This window comes from Bos grunniens, chromosome 3 (genome assembly GCF_055505025.1).
Source record: "Bos grunniens cultivar Pamir isolate PY7600 chromosome 3, Bosgru_T2T1.0, whole genome shotgun sequence".
In the NCBI taxonomy this organism is placed as follows: Eukaryota; Metazoa; Chordata; class Mammalia; order Artiodactyla; family Bovidae; genus Bos; species Bos grunniens.
In genome coordinates this window covers 78,771,751-78,777,838 of record NC_141167.1, presented here as the reverse complement: position 1 = coordinate 78,777,838, position 6,088 = coordinate 78,771,751, and positions in this window count along the sequence as shown.

The following is a 6,088-nucleotide window of genomic DNA, read 5'->3' as shown; positions in this document are numbered from 1 at the left end:
ACTACATTCTCATGCAAGCAAAAGGAAAAGATCCTTTCTTTTGATTTATTATTTTTAAAAAGGGAGACAGCATAGCTTCTGAGTTTTATGCTTTTTATTCACAAAATAGATTTTTGGACAACAAACATCAAGTTTCTGAAATTATTTTCTTGAGTAGAGAATGAAGGAATCCTACAAAAAGAAGAGAAATAATTTTCTTCTTTTGTTTTAGAAAAGTTACCAATTCTCGGTTCAGTCGCTGGATAATTGAGTGTCTTAAATACAAATGTATGGAATTCCTCTGAAATGGTAAGTCTCTTAGACTATGAGACTTATACAGTAAAAACAAGAAAAATAATTTGTTTTTCTTACATAAGAGATGAGAACGATAATTTTATGTTCTTTTTCCCCTCCAATAAAATGACTTAAAGGATATTTTTTAATAGCTGTTTTTGCCTTGCACATACATACTTAAGTTTTTGCAAAAGTTTCCCCATCAGAAAGAAACCAGAACAACCACTTCCTTGTATTATACGTGTGCAAGTCTTTCTCCTTCTTCAGAACATCAATTCCTATCATGGTCCCTGACCAGTTCTTGTTCATCATTGTATCTACTTCTGCCTTCCCAATGTCTAATGCATGGTTTACACTTAGCAATTACCAAAAAAGTGCAACCATAAATAGTTTAAATTAAAATTTGGAAAAGAAGATCCCAAAAGGTTAGCAATAATATGTAACTATTGCATGAGAAAAAATGTTGGATTCTACAAAAAAAAAAAAAATCCCAAGCTCACTGACTCCCAGGGATGTGTACAATAAACAGCTCTGTGCCTTTTGACAGAGGAAGACCATAACTGAGATTTGGAACTAATAACTGTTCCTCAGGGCTGGAGGGAGAAGGCAATGGCAACCCACTCCAGTACTCTTGCCTGGAAAATCCCATGGACGGAGGTGTCTGGTAGGCTGCAGTCCACGGAGTCGCTAAGAGTCTGACATGACTTCACTTTCACTTTCACTTTTCAGTTTCATGCATTGGAGAAGGAAATGGCAACCCACTCCAGTATTCTTGCCTGGAGAATCCCAGGGACAGAGGAGCCTGGTGGGCTGCCATCTATGGGGTCACACAGAGTTGGACATGACTGAAGCAACTTAGCAGCAGCAGCAGCATGGCTGGAGAGGTTCTGGACCTCCTCTTGGGTGCAGATGAGGCTCCCATTCAAGGATAAGGGGAGAAAAAGAAGTGGAAGCAGCTACTGACTGTAATAGCATGTAAGTGTGACTTCATCTGCCAAATAGCTAAAGATCAGAAAAGTAGTTTCAGGCAAAATTAGCTGATGAATAAGTAATCTACAGGTCCTTTACAAGCTCATGTCATGGAAGAAGATGACAAGAACTATGTAGGTTGACTGCTTAACTCAGAAGAGATAGAAAGGGAATTATGGAATTTCAATGTAATTCTCTGGGGTGTAGACACAAAAGTGAACAATAGGATCCCAAAAATGTTATCACCAGGAACAAGTCATAGCAAATAACTTCAGTTTCAAGCTTGAATAGGATTCCAGGCTGGGAACATTGGAGAAATATCTAATCTATTGAATTAGTTCATAGTTGTTTCAGTAAAGTCCCTCAATGGTATCTTTGAGTTGGATGCCATTTCTTTTTTATCATTAACATATGATTATCTGGCATTCATAATGCAAGATAAAGATAGCTAACCTTAGAAATGACAGAATCAAGATAAGGACAATCCTAAAAGATGTAATAATTGTCCAGATGATGAAGTGAAATGTAACGGGAATGCATTAAAGTCCTGCAAAAATGTGAACATCAAAGTCTTGAATAAAATATGGAAGAGATTTGACTTGATGGTTATCATAGGAAGATTGTCTGAGGGTGTTAGAGAATCACAATGTGTACACAGGCCAAAAGTGCCATGAGGAACCAAAATAGATATTGATAACCTCAAGGTGCACTCATAGCGTTCAACCTTCGTGTCGTCTGAGGTCATAGTCTCTAAGACCATACTGGGAGCAGAGGTGTCAGTTCAAGGTTCTAGTCCTTATGTGAAGGGCTGACAAAATAGAGGGTGTCTAGAAGAAAGTGATAAGGCTGACAAATGACTACAAAATCCCTGGCCTGGTAGGAGCTGTTGAAAGAATTGGATATTTAGTTTGGATAAGACACACACGAAATCATGTGATAACTGAATGACTGATGTGCAGATAAAGGAATATACTTGCTGCTCTGTGTTATATCAAAGGCTAAGTGTAGAGCTTTTTGATAGGTAATTGATAGATTATTAGCTGCAGGAAGTCCAGGAGTGTGTGTGTCCTGTTCACCAGTAGATCCTCAGCACTTAATATAGTGACCGGTAGATAGTAGTGATTCAGTAAATTAATGCTGAATAAACAAATAACAGTTTGAAAGAGAGCTTGACTCAGATCTCATTAGTCCTGAATTCAAATCCACTGCTCCATCTAGGAATTGTGCAACCTTGCACAAACATAGCTAGTCTCTCTGCAAGGTTGTTTGCATGCACGCATGCTAAATCGATTCCATCGTGTTTGACTCTGTGCAATCCTTTGAACTATAGCCTGCCAGGCTCCTCTGTCCATGGGATTCTCCAGGCAAGAATACTGCAGTGGATTGCCATGCCCTTCGTCAGGCGATCTTCCTGACCCAGAGATTGAACCCACGTCTCTTGCAGCTTCTGCACTGAGGGTGAATTGTTTGCCACTGAGCCACCAGGGAAGCCTGCATTTTTGTTTGTTGTTGTTGTTCAGTCATGTCAAACTCTTTGTGACCCCATGGACTGCAGCATGCCAGGCTTCCCTGTCCTTCACCATCTCCCAGAGCTTACTCAAAATCATGTTGATTGAATCGATCCAACTCCGCTTCTCTTCTCACCTTCAATCTTTTCCAGCATCAGTGTCTTTTCTAATGAGTCAACTCTTTGCATCAGGTGACCAAAGTATTGGAGCTTCAGGTTTAGCATCAGTCCTTCCGATGAATATTCAGGACTCATTTCCTTTAAGATGGACTGGTTGGATTTCTTTGCAGTCCAAGAGACTCTCAAGAGTCTTCTCCAACACCACAGTTCAAAAACATCAGTTCTTCAGTGTCAGCCTTCTTTATGATCCAACTCTCACATCCATACAACACTACTGGAAAAACCATAGCTTTGACTAGATGGACCTTTGTAGGCAAAGTAATGTCTCAGTTTTTTTAATATGCTGTCTAGGTTAGTCATAGCTTTTCCTCCAAGGAGTACTTTTATTTACACATGCTCAAATAGGGATAATAGTATTTCAAGTGATTCACATGACTTTTATGATTATCAAATCAAAAGTGATGGTATGAAATCTTTCTAATTATAAACAGCAAAGTGCTGTGTAAACAACATGTAACAATATTAGAATATGGGCTTCACAGGCGGCACTAGTGGTAAAGAACCTACCAATGCAGGAGACATAAGAACTGTGGGTTCAGCCTCTGGATGGGGAAGATCCCCTGGAGGAGGGCGTGGCAATCCACTCCAGTATTCTTGCCTGGAGAATCCCATGGACAGAGGAACCTGCTGGGCTACAGTCTACAAGTTTTCACAGAGTTGGACACAACTGAAGTGACTTAGCATGCACAGTATTGAAAAACAACGCTATTAAGTTCATTGTGGAGAAGGACATTCTAATTGCTAAATCTTTTCAGCAGTGGAATGGATCTCCTTAGGAATTAACCAACTCCTAGTCACTGCAAGTTGTCAAGCAAGGTTGGGTGACACCTCCTAAAAATGTGCTAGAGGTCAAGTTTTGCTTCTATGAGATATTCAACTGGGTGACCATTAAGGTGCCCTCCAATGTCAAGATTTTGTTTCTGTGTTATCCATCCTTTCTATTCTAACTTAAGCAATCCCCTCATTGTCCATTTCAAAATTCTAAGCATTCTGATGCTGCTCTGGTTGGATCCTAAGAAGATTCAGGCATACTTCTCTCAGCTGGTTTCATAACCACCACGTTTGTAGCAAGTCTCTTTTAGGACTTCTAAATAATCCATTTGTTATGGGCCTCCCTGGAACTAAAGTCCCTCACTTTTTATAACACATCTGAGGCAAATGACACTCTTAGTAGTAAGAGGGGCTCTTTATGCAGTACCAATAAGTACCAATGAAAGAAACATCATATCCTGATGAGCTAAAATACCCCCATTAGTCTTGCCATCTTATCCAATTTAAACATCCCATGTTCAAAGGTTAATTGAATTGTAGAAAGATTTTATAAATATATCTCATATTTGTAAAGTGCTTTCTAATTTTTGTTAATTCTTTAATATGTTTTATCTCATGTGAGCCTTCTAACAATCCTCAGGGTGAGTATTTTTATCTTCATTAGATGGAGGAAGAAACTGAGAGTCAGAGAGGTAAACTGACTTCCTCAAAAACACACAGCTAGGTAATAGGAAAGCTAGGACTAGAGTGAAGTTTTCTGATTCCCTGTTTAAGTGCCCTCTTTGTGCTAGCACCGTTCAGTTCAACTGTGGACAATCTCAGCTCAGCTCAACCGTGGACTTTTTTTGGTCTTCCTGGATCTTTTTTGGCTGTCCAGGAAAGCCTTGGAGATAACGAAGTCATTACCTTTTTCTGGGATGTGGTGTTGTCAGATGCAAACTATTTTTATCCTTTTGCTTCTGATTTCACAGAACAAACTTTCCATTTCCAAATCACACTTAAAGTTCACTGCCCTGATTAGTAACTATATTTGTAAGAAGTAATGTTGTGAAGTAAATCAACTGATTTCAAAAATTCCCTCTGTGTATTTTTGTTGGCTTGGAACATAAGCTGTGGAAATTCCAACGCTTTCATATAAAAAATTAGAAAAACCTGCCTATGATTTGCCACATTATAGCTAAAGTAGGACTTAAGGAGAATATCCTGTTTTTGAAGACTTTGTGCCAGAATAAATACAATAAATACTAACTGGTTAAAATGTTTAAAAAGAAAGCTGTAACAAAAATTTCAATGTCCTTATGGAGGTTAAAAACATTTTCTATAAATTTCCTAAGTATGGTTTTTAAAAACCCAAAGGGTTTAAACAAGTAGGGGGAAATGCTGAATGTAAAAATGAAAGTAGATAGCTTTTTAACCTGAAAGATTTTCAACTTAAAGGATTTGGGCTCCTAGGAATCAGTGGGTTCTGTCTTTTCCTCCAAACCAGGACCAAGGCCATCTTTGCTTCAGATGACAATAATCTTCTTAAGCCAGATGACACTGGCAGCATGACGTTTTCCACACCCCTCAGGATCCTGCAGGAGCAGTGATGAAACTGGCAATTTTATTCTCAGGGATGTTCTTAAATTTTTTCAAGGAATTGCTACAACAACTTTTCCTTTTAGATTAGCAAACTGAGCAGAACTTAGAAGTAACGGTGCTGTGTAACTTATCTTCCAAGCAGTTGATCCAGAAAGACCATTGTGAAAGTCTATCGGACAAAAGTTTCAAGGCCACAAAGGAGGTGTTTGTGTTGGAAGAGATCTGAAAATCATCTTATCCTGTGGTTCTCAACCAGAGTGGCGATCAGGTGAAGTGCTGCTCTTTGGAGATGACTTAAAAAAAAAAATAGATTAGATTGCAGATAATGCCTATGATGATCATCAGGCTTACTCACTTGCTTTCTGAAATGCTTTCCTGATTGAGAGTAAAAAGGTAGAGTTACAGCAAGTTTCCTGTGAGTTGCTCATAACCCGCAGTCTATCTTATCTGCTACTGGTGAGTAAGACAACAGACATTCTGTTCATTATTATAGTTTTTGTAATTAGGGAGAAAAAAGGCGGGCAATCATTTTTCCTGCATCCTTGGAAAATATTTACAGATTTCTCTCAAGTCTGGGTTTGTGAAAATGAAAATCATCCATCCTATACTGTGGTGGAGATAAATTGGAGTCCTTCTGATGAAGCTCAACACCATCCAATGTTAAATGCAGGAGATAGTGACCACCTGAACCACAGATAGCAGCAGCAAACTGGAGTGGAACTCGAATTCTAAGTGAACTCTTTCTACTGGTCTCTGGTGACCTCAGAACATCTGCCTTTAGGATTGGTTACACATTAGAAACAAAGT